The sequence below is a fragment of the Hyla sarda genome, unplaced genomic scaffold, assembly GCF_029499605.1.
Source record: "Hyla sarda isolate aHylSar1 unplaced genomic scaffold, aHylSar1.hap1 scaffold_1111, whole genome shotgun sequence".
In the NCBI taxonomy this organism is placed as follows: Eukaryota; Metazoa; Chordata; class Amphibia; order Anura; family Hylidae; genus Hyla; species Hyla sarda.
The window spans coordinates 89,918-111,974 of NW_026607732.1; the positions used below are offsets into that span (position 1 = coordinate 89,918).

The 22,057-nt window shown below is 46.3% G+C and overlaps 7 non-coding genes and 2 pseudogenes across 7 annotated transcripts; all 9 read left to right on the top strand.

Annotated features, from left to right (window-relative positions):
• Nucleotides 1–283: 283 nt before the first annotated feature.
• On the top strand, nt 284–474 carry LOC130301122 (U2 spliceosomal RNA). Its single transcript, XR_008851817.1, has one exon. It is a non-coding gene; the product is annotated as a U2 spliceosomal RNA (small nuclear RNA).
• A 2,088-nt stretch (nt 475–2,562) lies between these two features.
• Nucleotides 2,563–2,780, top strand: LOC130301152 (U2 spliceosomal RNA; annotated as a pseudogene).
• A 5,389-nt stretch (nt 2,781–8,169) lies between these two features.
• LOC130301132 (U2 spliceosomal RNA) lies at nt 8,170–8,355 on the top strand. The gene has a single exon (XR_008851826.1). It is a non-coding gene; the product is annotated as a U2 spliceosomal RNA (small nuclear RNA).
• A 2,076-nt stretch (nt 8,356–10,431) lies between these two features.
• LOC130301148 (U2 spliceosomal RNA) lies at nt 10,432–10,591 on the top strand (annotated as a pseudogene).
• A 694-nt stretch (nt 10,592–11,285) lies between these two features.
• On the top strand, nt 11,286–11,471 carry LOC130301140 (U2 spliceosomal RNA). The gene has a single exon (XR_008851833.1). It is a non-coding gene; the product is annotated as a U2 spliceosomal RNA (small nuclear RNA).
• A 2,099-nt stretch (nt 11,472–13,570) lies between these two features.
• On the top strand, nt 13,571–13,761 carry LOC130301129 (U2 spliceosomal RNA). The gene has a single exon (XR_008851824.1). It is a non-coding gene; the product is annotated as a U2 spliceosomal RNA (small nuclear RNA).
• A 2,093-nt stretch (nt 13,762–15,854) lies between these two features.
• On the top strand, nt 15,855–16,045 carry LOC130301123 (U2 spliceosomal RNA). The gene has a single exon (XR_008851818.1). It is a non-coding gene; the product is annotated as a U2 spliceosomal RNA (small nuclear RNA).
• Nucleotides 16,046–18,142: 2,097 nt separating this feature from the next.
• On the top strand, nt 18,143–18,333 carry LOC130301125 (U2 spliceosomal RNA). Its single transcript, XR_008851820.1, has one exon. It is a non-coding gene; the product is annotated as a U2 spliceosomal RNA (small nuclear RNA).
• A 2,096-nt stretch (nt 18,334–20,429) lies between these two features.
• Nucleotides 20,430–20,620, top strand: LOC130301137 (U2 spliceosomal RNA). Its single transcript, XR_008851830.1, has one exon. It is a non-coding gene; the product is annotated as a U2 spliceosomal RNA (small nuclear RNA).
• The last annotated feature ends 1,437 nt before the right edge of the window (nt 20,621–22,057 follow it).

The window sequence follows — 22,057 nt, forward strand, 5'->3', positions numbered from 1 at the left end:
TGCAGATCCTAAGCCCAGTGTCACATGCAAGTAGGAGGAGTAAGAAGGGTTCCTGGCAAATCCGGGTTATGGATTGCATTTAAAAAGGCCCCGTGGGAGTGCAATGGGCCCCTGTCTTGCTGCTTAGCAATAATGGTATGGGTTTAGGTTCTGCTGTGTGTACTGGTGGTTGACTGCCCCCCAGCCCAGAGTGTGCATGGAAAATTGTCTGGCAGCCTCCCTGACAGCAAGCAGTGATAGTGCCCATGAAGGGCACCTTGTTGGGCCCGCCCCTTTCACGGTTATCGCTTCTCGGCCTTTTGGCTAAGATCAAGTGTAGTATCTGTTCTTATCAGTTTAATATCTGATACGTCCCCTATCTGGGGACCATATATTAAATGGATTTTTGAGAACGGGGGCCGATTTCGAAGCTTGCTTCCGTCGCCCTATGCATTGACCCGATATGGCAGTATCTTCGGGTACAGTGCACCACCCCCTTACAGGGTTAAAAAGAAAGATTCCTACTTTCATTGCTACCTGCTTGCTGGCTAGCCAGCTAGCCAGCCCTGTGGGCCTTGCTGCTGCTGCAGCCAAAAAACAAAAGGTGGTGCTGCTGCTGCTTCTGCTGCTTCTGCTTCTGCTTGTGTCTGGCCGCTGTTGGAGCGTCCAGGCACAGGACTTCTGCTGCTGCTGACTAAATGGCCTCCTTAATTGGATCATTTGAGTAGCCAGCACACCTGTGCAGGTAGGGCATGACATGATAGGCAGCTGCCTTGATAGCGGGTGGGTGCTGAATGTTCCTAATTGACAAAATAAGATTAATGCTTATGAAGAAATATAAAATCTCATCCCTTCCCCAATATCGCGCCACACCCCTACCCCTTAATTCCCTGGTTGAACTTGATGGACATATGTCTTTTTTCGACCGTACTAACTATGTAACTATGTAACATAACATGGGGGGGGGGGGGGGGTCTCCTGGCTGTTCACACAGGTGTGTCATTGCTGTACATTGACCATGCATTGCTTCTGTGGTATTGCAAAGGCAAAGACAAATGCTTCCAGCCATCCATTGCACTAATGGATTGGTCATCAGCTGGCTGTCTATGTCCCGCATCAATATAGACCAAAGTACAGAGGGTTAGGCTATGCTATTGTGCACCTACCTGATGCATCAGAAGGTGCGAGGCCCTTGCTAAATTCTGTGCACAGACTTTGAGATCTATACTTTAGACTGTATCTAAACCTGCTCCAACATGGACTGACATTCTGGCCTACTTTCAGCCGATGCGACTTGTCTGTCGCTGAACAGTCGCTTTTTATGTATTCAGCACCTATGTATAATGTTGTAAAAATGCTCTAGAAGCTAAAGTCGCAGAAATGTCACACATATTTGGCCTGCAACTTTCTGTGCGACAAATTCAGACAGGAAAAATCAGTATAAATCCTTAGAAAATTATCCCCCAGTGTCTCCATCTGCTGGCGGTATTGAATAAGCATTGCTGCACTGATGGGGTATGCATTAGACGAAAAAAAAGAAGAAAAAGAAGAATAATACGCCCAGAAAAGAGGCGAAAAGGAGAAAAACGTAAAAAAACGTGAAAAAAAAGTAAGAGGAAGAGAAGTGAAAAAAAGGTGGAAATGGGTTTAAAAGTGATTTCGGCGGAGAAATATATATATATATATATATATATATATATATATATATATACGCGCACACACACACATATATATAAACGTATTCTCCGTTGAGATATTGCAGCCGCTGCTGTGTCCAGGCCCAGGAGCCTTAGCACTGTGCTGTGATGTCACTCAATACCACTGACATCACTAGGTGTAAACAACATCTCTCCTTTGCTGTGTATGTGACTATGGAGCTGTTTGGTGATGTCGTCTATTATGGCCTTCATAGAAGCAACAGGAGATTGTTGCATCCATCTAGAACCCTCAGAACTACAGTGCTATGATGTCACTCACTTCCACAGGCCTTGCAGAGTGTAAACAACAACAACCCAGCTTTGTTGTGTATGTAACCATAGGGATTTGTGATGTCACCTAGAACCTTCACAGCAGCGACAGCTTTATGAGGAGCATCAGCACTGCTCTGCCTGAGCAGAACCATCACCGCCATAGGTTGTCAAATAACCCGGGTTTAACCCACACAGGTAAGTCCAATGGGGTGCAGGCATGTCCTCTATGCTTACAGCTTCCCGTGGGTGTTGGTTTGATACCGTTTGGGGACAGCCAAGGAGGCATCTGCAGGCAACAAAGGTAGGTGTGTGCTTGTGTGTGTGTTTCCTATGCAGATCCTAAGCCCAGTGTCACATGCAAGTAGGAGGAGTAAGAAGGGTTCCTGGCAAATCCGGGTTATGGATTGCATTTAAAAAGGCCCCGTGGGAGTGCAATGGGCCCCTGTCTTGCTGCTTAGCAATAATGGTATGGGTTTAGGTTCTGCTGTTTGTACTGGTGGTTGACTGCCCCCCAGCCCAGAGTGTGCATGGAAAATTGTCTGGCAGCCTCCCTGACAGCAAGCAGTGATAGTGCCCATGAAGGGCACCTTGTTGGGCCCGCCCTTTCACGGTTATCGCTTCTCGGCCTTTTGGCTAAGATCAAGTGTAGTATCTGCATTTGGTCTGGTCGGAAGGTGTCTGTGGTACCCCGCTTCTCGGCCTTGGGGGATTGTCTCTCCTTACGGAGGGACTTCACCCCCTTGCTGCTATTGGGGAGCGGGCTTAGTCCACAGACAACGGGTTGCGATCCCCCTGTCTCTGGGACCTTGTGTCTCAGAAGGCATTTTCGGTACGTTGAGCGTTACCTGTAGCTTCGGAAGCACCTAGGGTACCCCCGACCTCTGCCTTGGGTAAGGGTTCCGCTTTTATAGCGGGATTCCGAGCCCCTGCTGCTATTGGGGAAGGGGCTTAGTCCCTGGGTGTGGAAGATGCCGTTCTCCTGGGCTTTCCCCTCTGGGGAAATGTCGATGCGAAATACCATCCGCATAGAGGTGTCGGAGAGCCATCGTCAGTTGAAGAACCTCCGCTTCATTGCGGAGGTGATTCTTCTTGACTACTTCCGCCTCAATAGGGAGGACATCCTGTGTCTAAATGACCAGGAAAGCCGTGGCCTGTATACCGTCACCTTCACGGCCACGGCGTGTTGCGATAACATCTATGCAACCTTGTCTGGTGCGGACCAGAGGGACGATCGACTCGACGGTCTTTCGTTCCAGTTCCTCTATGGTGAGGAACATATACCGTTGGTGGTGGCTATGCACAGCCCTCATGTGACCACGGAGGATATAGCCACTTTTCTTCGGCGATACTGCGAAGAGGTGCGATTCGCAAACAAAATATTGAACTCCGTGCGGTTCTGGAACGGCAAGAGGAAGTTCTGGGTCAAGCTCCGTAAGGATCCCGGTGGTATTGGGGGTCTTTGCCATCCGCCCCCAAATTTTGCCATCGGGAGAGTTCGGGGCTTCCTGTTCTATCCTCAAATGCCTATGTATTGCCGAAATTGCTTGAGGTTTGGCCACACCCAGGAGACCTGCGGCGCGGAGCGTGTGATTCGCTGCAATAGGTGTGGCCAAGAAGGTCACATAGCCTCAAGATGTAGCCATACGATAAGGTGTAACCTCTGCGGAGAGGAAAATCATGATTTTAATTCCTGTCCCCATAAAGCAAAAACTACGATGGGTGGGTCAAGGCTGGGCCCACCCAAAGAGGGGACAGGACAAAAGACGTCCTTTTTTAAGATGCCCAAACCCCAGAAGGCAGGTACTGATGGGTCCAGGCCCAAGACCTCTGGTGCTCCATCGGGGGGCCCACCGGTGGTAGTGCTGGGGGGAGGCCATGGGGATTCCACGAAGCCCGGGCGGGTGATCGAGTTTACTGCCCGGGAAATTGAAAGACGTCGATCGACTTCCTACCTGGCTCAAGAGCCCGCCGAAACTTCTGAAGGGGGCTCACCTGTGGCGGGTGGCAGCCGACGGGCCTCGGTGGGGGCAGAGGTGGACCCAAAATTGCAGCATAAGCCAGGTACTGGCTTGGCCCAGGGTCGCCCTGCTCCGGACGAAGAGGCCCCGGTGAAAGCCCGCCGGAAGGGGAGCCAGGTGGCCAGGTCTGAGCCCGGTCCTGTTACTCCGCCTATACAGGACAGGGCCAAGAAGACAAGTGGCGCCAAACCAGGGTTTGCTGCCCCGCCAGCAGTGGACCCGGTGGGTAAAACTGGCCATCGTCGATCGATGGGGAAGTTGGAGCAACAGTCCTCAGCAACGCTTGCTGGGGAACAAGCGATGAAAACTTCCCAAGGTAGCGGCAAAGGTTCCGGAAAAGAGGCCTCACAGGCCCCTGTGCAGCAGTTCCAGTCGTCAAAAGATGAAAGAAGACGCAGATCCATCAGCCGGGGGCCAGAGATTACATCGAGTGAGAGCAACACAGAGGATATGGACAGCAGTATGACATTTAAAAGACAAAGAGAAGAAGAAGAGGAAGACATTCAAAGGAAAGCGGCGTGCCGTAGTTCGGACGAGAGCGAGCTCAGGGTCGGGGCATCATCGATCTCAAGCTCCGACCCTCAGAACATTAAGGAGCTGATGACCCCGCAGGCGGGGGATGACGGTACGCAGCTTATTATTGACTTTGATTCTCCAAGCACGGACTCTCCATAAACTATGCCTATCCCTGTAAAAATTGCCTCACTCAATGTGAGGTCCTTAAAGAGCCCTGATCGCAGGGCTGCTTTATTTTCTTATCTAGAGACATGTGACTTTGACCTTTGCCTGCTACAAGAATGTGGAATCCCTAGTAAAATGGACTATAAAGACTTAAAAGAAGACTGGAAGCTGGGCCCATCCATATGGTCCGGTGCAAATGACTGTCGTTCTGTGGGTGTTGGGCTGCTCTGCCGAGGCCAGTCCTTTTCTATTCATACAGTAACTGAGATTGTGCCTGGCAGAGCTCTTTTAATTCATCTATATTTTAATGGACTTTTAATTCGTGTTTTAAATGTGTATGCCCCTCCTGATAAACAGGAGCGGGCAGAACTATTTGAAATTTTACCACTGTTTTGTGTTGGGTCTTCCCCCCTGCTGGTGGGAGGTGATTTTAACTGCATACGTGATGGGGAACACCGGCAGGGTGGGGATATTAATCGTAAAGACCGCACTTCTTACCTGCTTAAAAATTTTATTGATGATTTTAACTTGAAAGATTGCTGGAAGGATCTCTTGCCGGAGGACCCGGGCGCCACATGGTCCAATGGAAGAGTGAGCTCCAGAATCGATTTTAGTTTTTCCTCTAGAGCTTTTAAACCCCTGAAATGCACGCTCGAGCAGAATATCTTCTCTGATCATAAGCTCTTCTTGGTGGTCCTGGAGCTAGAGGGGGAGCAAAAAGCAAAAAGGGGCCTCTGGAGATTAAACACCACACTCCTAGAGGACCCTGAGATAAAAGAGGAGTTTGTGCGGACCTACCAATGCTGGCAATCACAAAGAAAACCCCACGAGCCTATGCTGCACTGGTGGGAGGGCACCAAATCTAAAATCAGGTTTTTTTTTATCAAAGCAGGTAAGAAGAAGGCAAAAATGGAAAAACAGTGGTTTTATGTTCTTAACATGCGTTTAAATGTACTTTTTAAATTGAAAGAAGCTGGTATGGATGTAGAAAATGATATTTTAAACCTTAAAACTGAAATAAAACATGCCATAGAAAAGAAAGGGAAACAAATCATTTTTAACTCACATGTGCAGCACCTGGAGGAGGGCGAGAAATGTTCCCGTTTCTTTTTTAAAAAAGTGATGAATAGGAGGGATATCATCCAAAACCTTGAGGGTGAATCCACTCCAAAAGGCATGTTAGATGCAGTTTTTAACTTCTACCAGCTTCTTTTTAATAAGAAAGATCTTAATCCATCCTTTTTAGAACATGTTCTTAATTCCCTTGATTTTAAGCTAGATGTTTTAGACCAGGAGGTTTTATCCCGTGATCTTAACTTAGATGAACTTTTATTTGTTTTTAAAAGTTTTTCTAGTGGGAAGGCCCCTGGGGAAGATGGTTTACCCATCGAATTTTATTTAGCTTTTTGGGATATTTTAAAGGATGATATGGTTTTATTGTATAAAGAAACTTTTATTGTTAATGAACTTCCCCCTTCCTGGAGGAGGGGGATTGTATCATTACTTTTTAAAAAGGGTGAAAAGGATATGCTAAAAAATTGGCGCCCCATCACACTTTTAAATGTCGATTATAAAGTTTTAGCCAAGTTATTAGCTGTCCGTTTTAAACCTTTTATTCATAAATTAATTCACCCAAATCAGGTTTGTGGGGTACCTGGAAGGTCTATAGCTGAATCCCTAAATATTTTAAGAGATGTTTTATGGTATTTTAAGGATAGAAATCAAACTGTAGCAATTTTATCCTTAGACTTTGAAAAAGCCTTTGATAGGGTCTCCCATGAATACCTGTTTTTAGTTCTTAAAAAGATGGCAGTGCCTGAAACGATTTTAAGCCGAATCATGCTTTTATACCGATCCTGTTTTAGTCAAGTCTCTGTTAATGGCTTTTTAACCAGCGGTGTTCCTCTTTTATCAGGTGTCAAACAGGGCTGCCCCCTGTCCCCACTCCTTTTTATTTGCGCAATCGAACCACTGATGGCCCTCCTCAGAAAAGACCGGGTAGTAAGAGGCGTACCGATACCTGGTGGAGGAGGGACCCATCTAAAGGTGTTGGGGTACATGGATGATGTCACCATACTGTGCCCGGACTCTCCATCCATGAGGGGGGCATTGAGGAACACCAGCTATTTCTGCGAGGTCTCTGGTTTTAAGCTAAACACAGATAAATGTGACTGTTTTTATATTGGCTCCTGGGATTCATCCATCACCCCAGGAGTCACAATGCAACAGGATCAAATTAAAGTTTTAGGTATTGTTTTTAACCAGGTCAATGATGGGAGCCCTAACTGGGATTCAGCTATAGCTAAGATGGAGAAGAAGATTTTAATGTGGAATCTTAGAAACCTTACCATGGAGGGGAAGATTTTAATAATAAAGATGGTTTTACTCCCTATTATGCTATACATTGCCATGGTATTTCCTCCATCTATTTTATACATTAAAAAAGTAACTAGAATTGTTTTTACTTTTTTATGGGGTTCAAAAATGGAGAAATTAAAGCGTGATTTTATGTACAAAAGTAAAGATAATGGCGGGAAAGATGTTCCTAACCTTTTTACTTTCTTTTACATAAAGTATTTCTGTTTCTGTTTTAAAATTATTAAATCCGATGGCATTTTTAGCTGCTTTTTAAGGTACGCTGCGGGCATGGTTTTTAAAAGATGGTTGCGCATCCCTCTGAACGCTCCGGTGCTTCTGTGTCCCCCAAAACATTATGTGGTGTTGGAAAAGACAGTCAGGCTCCTAGGTCTCCAAGATTTGGAGCCTGACATACTGGGGGACCAGAGAAAGGTATCAAAGGTCCTCAGGCGGAGTGAGGTTACCCTGGCAGTGTCCAATTTCACACAGGCAAGATCCAAAAAGGTATGGCGGAACGTGTACGGGAAGTTTCTGGCGAATGTACACAGGGATCTTGCCTGGGCAATCGTCCACCAGTGCCTCCCTACTCGTGAGTTCCAGCACAGGCGAGGACTGGTGGCGAGAGCCAAGTGCCCGAGAGATGGCTGCGGAGTGGACGAAACGGTGCTGCACATATTTTGGAACTGCCCTTTTGCACGGGAGCTTTGGAGGAAGGTAGGCCCACTTTTGAAGTGGGCCTGCGGCCTAAAAGATTTTAATCACGAATGTGTCTTTTACGGTCTTTTTAACTGCCCCAATTTTAAACAGCAGATGATCTGCTGGATGATTATTAATTGTTTTAAAAATGCCATCTGGAAAGTTAGGAACATCTTACTTTTTAAACATGATTTTATTGATGTTAAAAACTGTATAAAGCTGGCCCTGAGTGAGATGTACATCTATTACCTAAGAGACAAGAAACAGTTGGGGGCCAGCGAGGCAGCATCCATGTGGTGTCTGCCTCTATGGAACGAAATAACAATATAATCAGTTTTTATGACATTTGTATAATGTTTTATCCTGCCATTTTTATTTTTTCTCCTTTTATAACTGGTTTTATTATTTGTATTTTAAAACTTTTGTGAACCTTTTATTATTTTGCATTTTAAATTCTGTATGGTTTCTTATTTATTCAATAAAATTTTGTTGAAACCTTATCTGTTCTTATCAGTTTAATATCTGATACGTCCCCTATCTGGGGACCATATATTAAATGGATTTTTGAGAACGGGGGCCGATTTCGAAGCTTGCTTCCGTCGCCCTATGCATTGACCCGATATGGCAGTATCTTCGGGTACAGTGCACCACCCCCTTACAGGGTTAAAAAGAAAGATTCCTACTTTCATTGCTACCTGCTTGCTGGCTAGCCAGCTAGCCAGCCCTGTGGGCCTTGCTGCTGCTGCAGCCAAAAAACAAAAGGTGGTGCTGCTGCTGCTTCTGCTGCTTCTGCTTCTGCTTGTGTCTGGCCGCTGTTGGAGCGTCCAGGCACAGGACTTCTGCTGCTGCTGACTAAATGGCCTCCTTAATTGGATCATTTGAGTAGCCAGCACACCTGTGCAGGTAGGGCATGACATGATAGGCAGCTGCCTTGATAGCGGGTGGGTGCTGAATGTTCCTAATTGACAAAATAAGATTAATGCTTATGAAGAAATATAAAATCTCATCCCTTCCCCAATATCGCGCCACACCCCTACCCCTTAATTCCCTGGTTGAACTTGATGGACATATGTCTTTTTTCGACCGTACTAACTATGTAACTATGTAACATAACATGGGGGGGGGGGGTCTCCTGGCTGTTCACACAGGTGTGTCATTGCTGTACATTGACCATGCATTGCTTCTGTGGTATTGCAAAGGCAAAGACAAATGCTTCCAGCCATCCATTGCACTAATGGATTGGTCATCAGCTGGCTGTCTATGTCCCGCATCAATATAGACCAAAGTACAGAGGGTTAGGCTATGCTATTGTGCACCTACCTGATGCATCAGAAGGTGCGAGGCCCTTGCTAAATTCTGTGCACAGACTTTGAGATCTATACTTTAGACTGTATCTAAACCTGCTCCAACATGGACTGACATTCTGGCCTACTTTCAGCCGATGCGACTTGTCTGTCGCTGAACAGTCGCTTTTTATGTATTCAGCACCTATGTATAATGTTGTAAAAATGCTCTAGAAGCTAAAGTCGCAGAAATGTCACACATATTTGGCCTGCAACTTTCTGTGCGACAAATTCAGACAGGAAAAATCAGTATAAATCCTTAGAAAATTATCCCCCAGTGTCTCCATCTGCTGGCGGTATTGAATAAGCATTGCTGCACTGATGGGGTATGCATTAGACGAAAAAAAAGAAGAAAAAGAAGAATAATACGCCCAGAAAAGAGGCGAAAAGGAGAAAAACGTAAAAAAACGTGAAAAAAAAGTAAGAGGAAGAGAAGGGGAAAAAAAGGTGGAAATGGGTTTAAAAGTGATTTCGGCGGAGAAATATATATATATATATATATATATATATATACGCGCACACACACACATATATATAAACGTATTCTCCGTTGAGATATTGCAGCCGCTGCTGTGTCCAGGCCCAGGAGCCTTAGCACTGTGCTGTGATGTCACTCAATACCACTGACATCACTAGGTGTAAACAACATCTCTCCTTTGCTGTGTATGTGACTATGGAGCTGTTTGGTGATGTCGTCTATTATGGCCTTCATAGAAGCAACAGGAGATTGTTGCATCCATCTAGAACCCTCAGAACTACAGTGCTATGATGTCACTCACTTCCACAGGCCTTGCAGAGTGTAAACAACAACAACCCAGCTTTGTTGTGTATGTAACCATAGGGATTTGTGATGTCACCTAGAACCTTCACAGCAGCGACAGCTTTATGAGGAGCATCAGCACTGCTCTGCCTGAGCAGAACCATCACCGCCATAGGTTGTCAAATAACCCGGGTTTAACCCACACAGGTAAGTCCAATGGGGTGCAGGCATGTCCTCTATGCTTACAGCTTCCCGTGGGTGTTGGTTTGATACCGTTTGGGGACAGCCAAGGAGGCATCTGCAGGCAACAAAGGTAGGTGTGTGCTTGTGTGTGTGTTTCCTATGCAGATCCTAAGCCCAGTGTCACATGCAAGTAGGAGGAGTAAGAAGGGTTCCTGGCAAATCCGGGTTATGGATTGCATTTAAAAAGGCCCCGTGGGAGTGCAATGGGCCCCTGTCTTGCTGCTTAGCAATAATGGTATGGGTTTAGGTTCTGCTGTGTGTACTGGTGGTTGACTGCCCCCCAGCCCAGAGTGTGCATGGAAAATTGTCTGGCAGCCTCCCTGACAGCAAGCAGTGATAGTGCCCATGAAGGGCACCTTGTTGGGCCCGCCCCTTTCACGGTTATCGCTTCTCGGCCTTTTGGCTAAGATCAAGTGTAGTATCTGTTCTTATCAGTTTTCATGCTGGTGGGGATGGGTGCTGCATGGAGGATGCAGGTGTACCAGGGCTTTCCGGGGCTGGTTCTGAGGAATCAGCTCGACGGCTGCCCCGATGTGACCTGTTCCCTCCGGGTCTCGCCATGAGGCTGAGAGGGTCTAGAGCCGAGGTACTTTTGTGCCTCGGGGAGTGGTGACCCCGAGGTGCCGAAACTCACTGGGAGAATAGGCTCACTGAGTTGAAGCACGGGCACCATAATCTCTTCACCTTGTGGCACTCACCTCTTGATTCCCGGCCTTCTGGCTAGGATCAGAGAAATTTTTATAGATCCGGCCGGATGTCCGGGCAGTATATCTGCACACATTCACTTATTTATTTCTTTTTTTGTCTCACTGTGTCACTTTTTGCGTGTTGTGTGTTCACAGGATTTGTCAGGATGCGGTAGCCCTTCTGGGTGTCCCTCCTGGCGGTCTAGGGGAGGTGTGTGTGGCCATTAGGTTCCGCACCTCCCTGCAAACACCCCAGGTACTCCTGCTTTGGCAGGGTACCTACCGTAATCGGCTCTGCGGGCAGATACCTTGGCCAACGCCAAGGGGGATGCCGGGAGCATTTGTGGTCCCCTAGTAGCTTCGGCGAAAAGGGACATCGAACCTGGAACCTCGCAGGTACCTTTTGGTCCGGAGGCGAAGGGTAAGGTTTGTTGGGGGGCCTCTCTCCTATCGGAGAAGGGCTTGCGATAGACCGCATCCTTTGTGCACGTTTTTTTAGTGTAACACGTTTGCACTTTTTCTTGCACTTTGGGTGAATCGAAAGCACGTTCCTCGGCTTTAGAAAAAAAAAAAAAAAAAAAAAATCTGTTCTTATCAGTTTAATATCTGATACGTCCCCTATCTGGGGACCATATATTAAATGGATTTTTGAGAACGGGGGCCGATTTCGAAGCTTGCTTCCGTCGCCCTATGCATTGACCCGATATGGCAGTATCTTCGGGTACAGTGCACCACCCCCTTACAGGGTTAAAAAGAAAGATTCCTACTTTCATTGCTACCTGCTTGCTGGCTAGCCAGCTTTCCAGCCCTGTGGGCCTTGCTGCTGCTGCAGCCAAAAAACAAAAGGTGGTGCTGCTGCTGCTTCTGCTGCTTCTGCTGCTTCTGCTTCTGCTTGTGTCTGGCCGCTGTTGGAGCGTCCAGGCACAGGACTTCTGCTGCTGCTGACTAAATGGCCTCCTTAATTGGATCATTTGAGTAGCCAGCACACCTGTGCAGGTAGGGCATGACATGATAGGCAGCTGCCTTGATAGCGGGTGGGTGCTGAATGTTCCTAATTGACAAAATAAGATTAATGCTTATAAAGAAATATAAAATCTCATCCCTTCCCCAATATCGCGCCACACCCCTACCCCTTAATTCCCTGGTTGAACTTGATGGACATATGTCTTTTTTCGACCGTACTAACTATGTAACTATGTAACATAACATGGGGGGGGGGGGTCTCCTGGCTGTTCACACAGGTGTGTCATTGCTGTACATTGACCATGCATTGCTTCTGTGGTATTGCAAAGGCAAAGACAAATGCTTCCAGCCATCCATTGCACTAATGGATTGGTCATCAGCTGGCTGTCTATGTCCCGCATCAATATAGACCAAAGTACAGAGGGTTAGGCTATGCTATTGTGCACCTACCTGATGCATCAGAAGGTGCGAGGCCCTTGCTAAATTCTGTGCACAGACTTTGAGATCTATACTTTAGACTGTATCTAAACCTGCTCCAACATGGACTGACATTCTGGCCTACTTTCAGCCGATGCGACTTGTCTGTCGCTGAACAGTCGCTTTTTATGTATTCAGCACCTATGTATAATGTTGTAAAAATGCTCTAGAAGCTAAAGTCGCAGAAATGTCACACATATTTGGCCTGCAACTTTCTGTGCGACAAATTCAGACAGGAAAAATCAGTATAAATCCTTAGAAAATTATCCCCCAGTGTCTCCATCTGCTGGCGGTATTGAATAAGCATTGCTGCACTGATGGGGTATGCATTAGACGAAAAAAAAGAAGAAAAAGAAGAATAATACGCCCAGAAAAGAGGCGAAAAGGAGAAAAACGTAAAAAAACGTGAAAAAAAAGTAAGAGGAAGAGAAGGGGAAAAAAAGGTGGAAATGGGTTTAAAAGTGATTTCGGCGGAGAAATATATATATATATATATATATATATATATATATATATATATATACGCGCACACACACACATATATATAAACGTATTCTCCGTTGAGATATTGCAGCCGCTGCTGTGTCCAGGCCCAGGAGCCTTAGCACTGTGCTGTGATGTCACTCAATACCACTGACATCACTAGGTGTAAACAACATCTCTCCTTTGCTGTGTATGTGACTATGGAGCTGTTTGGTGATGTCGTCTATTATGGCCTTCATAGAAGCAACAGGAGATTGTTGCATCCATCTAGAACCCTCAGAACTACAGTGCTATGATGTCACTCACTTCCACAGGCCTTGCAGAGTGTAAACAACAACAACCCAGCTTTGTTGTGTATGTAACCATAGGGATTTGTGATGTCACCTAGAACCTTCACAGCAGCGACAGCTTTATGAGGAGCATCAGCACTGCTCTGCCTGAGCAGAACCATCACCGCCATAGGTTGTCAAATAACCCGGGTTTAACCCACACAGGTAAGTCCAATGGGGTGCAGGCATGTCCTCTATGCTTACAGCTTCCCGTGGGTGTTGGTTTGATACCGTTTGGGGACAGCCAAGGAGGCATCTGCAGGCAACAAAGGTAGGTGTGTGCTTGTGTGTGTGTTTCCTATGCAGATCCTAAGCCCAGTGTCACATGCAAGTAGGAGGAGTAAGAAGGGTTCCTGGCAAATCCGGGTTATGGATTGCATTTAAAAAGGCCCCGTGGGAGTGCAATGGGCCCCTGTCTTGCTGCTTAGCAATAATGGTATGGGTTTAGGTTCTGCTGTGTGTACTGGTGGTTGACTGCCCCCCAGCCCAGAGTGTGCATGGAAAATTGTCTGGCAGCCTCCCTGACAGCAAGCAGTGATAGTGCCCATGAAGGGCACCTTGTTGGGCCCGCCCCTTTCACGGTTATCGCTTCTCGGCCTTTTGGCTAAGATCAAGTGTAGTATCTGTTCTTATCCGGTTAATATCTGATACGTCCCCTATCTGGGGACCATATATTAAATGGATTTTTGAGAACGGGGGCCGATTTCGAAGCTTGCTTCCGTCGCCCTATGCATTGACCCGATATGGCAGTATCTTCGGGTACAGTGCACCACCCCCTTACAGGGTTAAAAAGAAAGATTCATACTTTCATTGCTACCTGCTTGCTGGCTAGCCAGCTTTCCAGCCCTGTGGGCCTTGCTGCTGCTGCAGCCAAAAAACAAAAGGTGGTGCTGCTGCTGCTTCTGCTGCTTCTGCTGCTTCTGCTTCTGCTTGTGTCTGGCCGCTGTTGGAGCGTCCAGGCACAGGACTTCTGCTGCTGCTGACTAAATGGCCTCCTTAATTGGATCATTTGAGTAGCCAGCACACCTGTGCAGGTAGGGCATGACATGATAGGCAGCTGCCTTGATAGCGGGTGGGTGCTGAATGTTCCTAATTGACAAAATAAGATTAATGCTTATGAAGAAATATAAAATCTCATCCCTTCCCCAATATCGCGCCACACCCCTACCCCTTAATTCCCTGGTTGAACTTGATGGACATATGTCTTTTTTCGACCGTACTAACTATGTAACTATGTAACATAACATGGGGGGGGGGGGGTCTCCTGGCTGTTCACACAGGTGTGTCATTGCTGTACATTGACCATGCATTGCTTCTGTGGTATTGCAAAGGCAAAGACAAATGCTTCCAGCCATCCATTGCACTAATGGATTGGTCATCAGCTGGCTGTCTATGTCCCGCATCAATATAGACCAAAGTACAGAGGGTTAGGCTATGCTATTGTGCACCTACCTGATGCATCAGAAGGTGCGAGGCCCTTGCTAAATTCTGTGCACAGACTTTGAGATCTATACTTTAGACTGTATCTAAACCTGCTCCAACATGGACTGACATTCTGGCCTACTTTCAGCCGATGCGACTTGTCTGTCGCTGAACAGTCGCTTTTTATGTATTCAGCACCTATGTATAATGTTGTAAAAATGCTCTAGAAGCTAAAGTCGCAGAAATGTCACACATATTTGGCCTGCAACTTTCTGTGCGACAAATTCAGACAGGAAAAATCAGTATAAATCCTTAGAAAATTATCCCCCAGTGTCTCCATCTGCTGGCGGTATTGAATAAGCATTGCTGCACTGATGGGGTATGCATTAGACGAAAAAAAAGAAGAAAAAGAAGAATAATACGCCCAGAAAAGAGGCGAAAAGGAGAAAAACGTAAAAAAACGTGAAAAAAAAGTAAGAGGAAGAGAAGGGAAAAAAAGGTGGAAATGGGTTTAAAAGTGATTTCGGCGGAGAAATATATATATATATATATATATATATATATATATATATACGCGCACACACACACATATATATAAACGTATTCTCCGTTGAGATATTGCAGCCGCTGCTGTGTCCAGGCCCAGGAGCCTTAGCACTGTGCTGTGATGTCACTCAATACCACTGACATCACTAGGTGTAAACAACATCTCTCCTTTGCTGTGTATGTGACTATGGAGCTGTTTGGTGATGTCGTCTATTATGGCCTTCATAGAAGCAACAGGAGATTGTTGCATCCATCTAGAACCCTCAGAACTACAGTGCTATGATGTCACTCACTTCCACAGGCCTTGCAGAGTGTAAACAACAACAACCCAGCTTTGTTGTGTATGTAACCATAGGGATTTGTGATGTCACCTAGAACCTTCACAGCAGCGACAGCTTTATGAGGAGCATCAGCACTGCTCTGCCTGAGCAGAACCATCACCGCCATAGGTTGTCAAATAACCCGGGTTTAACCCACACAGGTAAGTCCAATGGGGTGCAGGCATGTCCTCTATGCTTACAGCTTCCCGTGGGTGTTGGTTTGATACCGTTTGGGGACAGCCAAGGAGGCATCTGCAGGCAACAAAGGTAGGTGTGTGCTTGTGTGTGTGTTTCCTATGCAGATCCTAAGCCCAGTGTCACATGCAAGTAGGAGGAGTAAGAAGGGTTCCTGGCAAATCCGGGTTATGGATTGCATTTAAAAAGGCCCCGTGGGAGTGCAATGGGCCCCTGTCTTGCTGCTTAGCAATAATGGTATGGGTTTAGGTTCTGCTGTGTGTACTGGTGGTTGACTGCCCCCCAGCCCAGAGTGTGCATGGAAAATTGTCTGGCAGCCTCCCTGACAGCAAGCAGTGATAGTGCCCATGAAGGGCACCTTGTTGGGCCCGCCCCTTTCACGGTTATCGCTTCTCGGCCTTTTGGCTAAGATCAAGTGTAGTATCTGTTCTTATCAGTTTAATATCTGATACGTCCCCTATCTGGGGACCATATATTAAATGGATTTTTGAGAACGGGGGCCGATTTCGAAGCTTGCTTCCGTCGCCCTATGCATTGACCCGATATGGCAGTATCTTCGGGTACAGTGCACCACCCCCTTACAGGGTTAAAAAGAAAGATTCCTACTTTCATTGCTACCTGCTTGCTGGCTAGCCAGCTAGCCAGCCCTGTGGGCCTTGCTGCTGCTGCAGCCAAAAAACAAAAGGTGGTGCTGCTGCTGCTTCTGCTGCTTCTGCTTCTGCTTGTGTCTGGCCGCTGTTGGAGCGTCCAGGCACAGGACTTCTGCTGCTGCTGACTAAATGGCCTCCTTAATTGGATCATTTGAGTAGCCAGCACACCTGTGCAGGTAGGGCATGACATGATAGGCAGCTGCCTTGATAGCGGGTGGGTGCTGAATGTTCCTAATTGACAAAATAAGATTAATGCTTATGAAGAAATATAAAATCTCATCCCTTCCCCAATATCGCGCCACACCCCTACCCCTTAATTCCCTGGTTGAACTTGATGGACATATGTCTTTTTTCGACCGTACTAACTATGTAACTATGTAACATAACATGGGGGGGGGGGGGGGGGGTCTCCTGGCTGTTCACACAGGTGTGTCATTGCTGTACATTGACCATGCATTGCTTCTGTGGTATTGCAAAGGCAAAGACAAATGCTTCCAGCCATCCATTGCACTAATGGATTGGTCATCAGCTGGCTGTCTATGTCCCGCATCAATATAGACCAAAGTACAGAGGGTTAGGCTATGCTATTGTGCACCTACCTGATGCATCAGAAGGTGCGAGGCCCTTGCTAAATTCTGTGCACAGACTTTGAGATCTATACTTTAGACTGTATCTAAACCTGCTCCAACATGGACTGACATTCTGGCCTACTTTCAGCCGATGCGACTTGTCTGTCGCTGAACAGTCGCTTTTTATGTATTCAGCACCTATGTATAATGTTGTAAAAATGCTCTAGAAGCTAAAGTCGCAGAAATGTCACACATATTTGGCCTGCAACTTTCTGTGCGACAAATTCAGACAGGAAAAATCAGTATAAATCCTTAGAAAATTATCCCCCAGTGTCTCCATCTGCTGGCGGTATTGAATAAGCATTGCTGCACTGATGGGGTATGCATTAGACGAAAAAAAAGAAGAAAAAGAAGAATAATACGCCCAGAAAAGAGGCGAAAAGGAGAAAAACGTAAAAAAACGTGAAAAAAAAGTAAGAGGAAGAGAAGGGAAAAAAAGGTGGAAATGGGTTTAAAAGTGATTTCGGCGGAGAAATATATATATATATATATATATATATATATATATATATATATATATACGCGCACACACACACATATATATAAACGTATTCTCCGTTGAGATATTGCAGCCGCTGCTGTGTCCAGGCCCAGGAGCCTTAGCACTGTGCTGTGATGTCACTCAATACCACTGACATCACTAGGTGTAAACAACATCTCTCCTTTGCTGTGTATGTGACTATGGAGCTGTTTGGTGATGTCGTCTATTATGGCCTTCATAGAAGCAACAGGAGATTGTTGCATCCATCTAGAACCCTCAGAACTACAGTGCTATGATGTCACTCACTTCCACAGGCCTTGCAGAGTGTAAACAACAACAACCCAGCTTTGTTGTGTATGTAACCATAGGGATTTGTGATGTCACCTAGAACCTTCACAGCAGCGACAGCTTTATGAGGAGCATCAGCACTGCTCTGCCTGAGCAGAACCATCACCGCCATAGGTTGTCAAATAACCCGGGTTTAACCCACACAGGTAAGTCCAATGGGGTGCAGGCATGTCCTCTATGCTTACAGCTTCCCGTGGGTGTTGGTTTGATACCGTTTGGGGACAGCCAAGGAGGCATCTGCAGGCAACAAAGGTAGGTGTGTGCTTGTGTGTGTGTTTCCTATGCAGATCCTAAGCCCAGTGTCACATGCAAGTAGGAGGAGTAAGAAGGGTTCCTGGCAAATCCGGGTTATGGATTGCATTTAAAAAGGCCCCGTGGGAGTGCAATGGGCCCCTGTCTTGCTGCTTAGCAATAATGGTATGGGTTTAGGTTCTGCTGTGTGTACTGGTGGTTGACTGCCCCCCAGCCCAGAGTGTGCATGGAAAATTGTCTGGCAGCCTCCCTGACAGCAAGCAGTGATAGTGCCCATGAAGGGCACCTTGTTGGGCCCGCCCCTTTCACGGTTATCGCTTCTCGGCCTTTTGGCTAAGATCAAGTGTAGTATCTGTTCTTATCAGTTTAATATCTGATACGTCCCCTATCTGGGGACCATATATTAAATGGATTTTTGAGAACGGGGGCTGATTTCGAAGCTTGCTTCCGTCGCCCTATGCATTGACCCGATATGGCAGTATCTTCGGGTACAGTGCACCACCCCCTTACAGGGTTAAAAAGAAAGATTCCTACTTTCATTGCTACCTGCTTGCTGGCTAGCCAGCTAGCCAGCCCTGTGGGCCTTGCTGCTGCTGCAGCCAAAAAACAAAAGGTGGTGCTGCTGCTGCTTCTGCTGCTTCTGCTTCTGCTTGTGTCTGGCCGCTGTTGGAGCGTCCAGGCACAGGACTGCTGCTGCTGCTGACTAAATGGCCTCCTTAATTGGATCATTTGAGTAGCCAGCACACCTGTGCAGGTAGGGCATGACATGATAGGCAGCTGCCTTGATAGCGGGTGGGTGCTGAATGTTCCTAATTGACAAAATAAGATTAATGCTTATGAAGAAATATAAAATCTCATCCCTTCCCCAATATCGCGCCACACCCCTACCCCTTAATTCCCTGGTTGAACTTGATGGACATATGTCTTTTTTCGACCGTACTAACTATGTAACTATGTAACATAACATGGGGGGGGGGGGGGGGTCTCCTGGCTGTTCACACAGGTGTGTCATTGCTGTACATTGACCATGCATTGCTTCTGTGGTATTGCAAAGGCAAAGACAAATGCTTCCAGCCATCCATTGCACTAATGGATTGGTCATCAGCTGGCTGTCTATGTCCCGCATCAATATAGACCAAAGTACAGAGGGTTAGGCTATGCTATTGTGCACCTACCTGATGCATCAGAAGGTGCGAGGCCCTTGCTAAATTCTGTGCACAGACTTTGAGATCTATACTTTAGACTGTATCTAAACCTGCTCCAACATGGACTGACATTCTGGCCTACTTTCAGCCGATGCGACTTGTCTGTCGCTGAACAGTCGCTTTTTATGGTATTCAGCACCTATGTATAATGTTGTAAAAATGCTCTAGAAGCTAAAGTCGCAGAAATGTCACACATATTTGGCCTGCAACTTTCTGTGCGACAAATTCAGACAGGAAAAATCAGTATAAATCCTTAGAAAATTATCCCCCAGTGTCTCCATCTGCTGGCGGTATTGAATAAGCATTGCTGCACTGATGGGGTATGCATTAGACGAAAAAAAAGAAGAAAAAGAAGAATAATACGCCCAGAAAAGAGGCGAAAAGGAGAAAAACGTAAAAAAACGTGAAAAAAAAGTAAGAGGAAGAGAAGGGAAAAAAAGGTGGAAATGGGTTTAAAAGTGATTTCGGCGGAGAAATATATATATATATATATATATATATATATATATATATATATATATACGCGCACACACACACATATATATAAACGTATTCTCCGTTGAGATATTGCAGCCGCTGCTGTGTCCAGGCCCAGGAGCCTTAGCACTGTGCTGTGATGTCACTCAATACCACTGACATCACTAGGTGTAAACAACATCTCTCCTTTGCTGTGTATGTGACTATGGAGCTGTTTGGTGATGTCGTCTATTATGGCCTTCATAGAAGCAACAGGAGATTGTTGCATCCATCTAGAACCCTCAGAACTACAGTGCTATGATGTCACTCACTTCCACAGGCCTTGCAGAGTGTAAACAACAACAACCCAGCTTTGTTGTGTATGTAACCATAGGGATTTGTGATGTCACCTAGAACCTTCACAGCAGCGACAGCTTTATGAGGAGCATCAGCACTGCTCTGCCTGAGCAGAACCATCACCGCCATAGGTTGTCAAATAACCCGGGTTTAACCCACACAGGTAAGTCCAATGGGGTGCAGGCATGTCCTCTATGCTTACAGCTTCCCGTGGGTGTTGGTTTGATACCGTTTGGGGACAGCCAAGGAGGCATCTGCAGGCAACAAAGGTAGGTGTGTGCTTGTGTGTGTGTTTCCTATGCAGATCCTAAGCCCAGTGTCACATGCAAGTAGGAGGAGTAAGAAGGGTTCCTGGCAAATCCGGGTTATGGATTGCATTTAAAAAGGCCCCGTGGGAGTGCAATGGGCCCCTGTCTTGCTGCTTAGCAATAATGGTATGGGTTTAGGTTCTGCTGTGTGTACTGGTGGTTGACTGCCCCCCAGCCCAGAGTGTGCATGGAAAATTGTCTGGCAGCCTCCCTGACAGCAAGCAGTGATAGTGCCCATGAAGGGCACCTTGTTGGGCCCGCCCCTTTCACGGTTATCGCTTCTCGGCCTTTTGGCTAAGATCAAGTGTAGTATCTGTTCTTATCAGTTTAATATCTGATACGTCCCCTATCTGGGGACCATATATTAAATGGATTTTTGAGAACGGGGGCTGATTTCGAAGCTTGCTTCCGTCGCCCTATGCATTGACCCGATATGGCAGTATCTTCGGGTACAGTGCACCACCCCCTTACAGGGTTAAAAAGAAAGATTCCTACTTTCATTGCTACCTGCTTGCTGGCTAGCCAGCTAGCCAGCCCTGTGGGCCTTGCTGCTGCTGCAGCCAAAAAACAAAAGGTGGTGCTGCTGCTGCTTCTGCTGCTTCTGCTTCTGCTTGTGTCTGGCCGCTGTTGGAGCGTCCAGGCACAGGACTGCTGCTGCTGCTGACTAAATGGCCTCCTTAATTGGATCATTTGAGTAGCCAGCACACCTGTGCAGGTAGGGCATGACATGATAGGCAGCTGCCTTGATAGCGGGTGGGTGCTGAATGTTCCTAATTGACAAAATAAGATTAATGCTTATGAAGAAATATAAAATCTCATCCCTTCCCCAATATCGCGCCACACCCCTACCCCTTAATTCCCTGGTTGAACTTGATGGACATATGTCTTTTTTCGACCGTACTAACTATGTAACTATGTAACATAACATGGGGGGGGGGGGGTCTCCTGGCTGTTCACACAGGTGTGTCATTGCTGTACATTGACCATGCATTGCTTCTGTGGTATTGCAAAGGCAAAGACAAATGCTTCCAGCCATCCATTGCACTAATGGATTGGTCATCAGCTGGCTGTCTATGTCCCGCATCAATATAGACCAAAGTACAGAGGGTTAGGCTATGCTATTGTGCACCTACCTGATGCATCAGAAGGTGCGAGGCCCTTGCTAAATTCTGTGCACAGACTTTGAGATCTATACTTTAGACTGTATCTAAACCTGCTCCAACATGGACTGACATTCTGGCCTACTTTCAGCCGATGCGACTTGTCTGTCGCTGAACAGTCGCTTTTTATGTATTCAGCACCTATGTATAATGTTGTAAAAATGCTCTAGAAGCTAAAGTCGCAGAAATGTCACACATATTTGGCCTGCAACTTTCTGTGCGACAAATTCAGACAGGAAAAATCAGTATAAATCCTTAGAAAATTATCCCCCAGTGTCTCCATCTGCTGGCGGTATTGAATAAGCATTGCTGCACTGATGGGGTATGCATTAGACGAAAAAAAAGAAGAAAAAGAAGAATAATACGCCCAGAAAAGAGGCGAAAGGGAGAAAAACGTAAAAAAACGTGAAAAAAAAGTAAGAGGAAGAGAAGGGAAAAAAAGGTGGAAATGGGTTTAAAAGTGATTTCGGCGGAGAAATATATATATATATATATATATATATATATATATATATATATATACGCGCACACACACACATATATATAAACGTATTCTCCGTTGAGATATTGCAGCCGCTGCTGTGTCCAGGCCCAGGAGCCTTAGCACTGTGCTGTGATGTCACTCAATACCACTGACATCACTAGGTGTAAACAACATCTCTCCTTTGCTGTGTATGTGACTATGGAGCTGTTTGGTGATGTCGTCTATTATGGCCTTCATAGAAGCAACAGGAGATTGTTG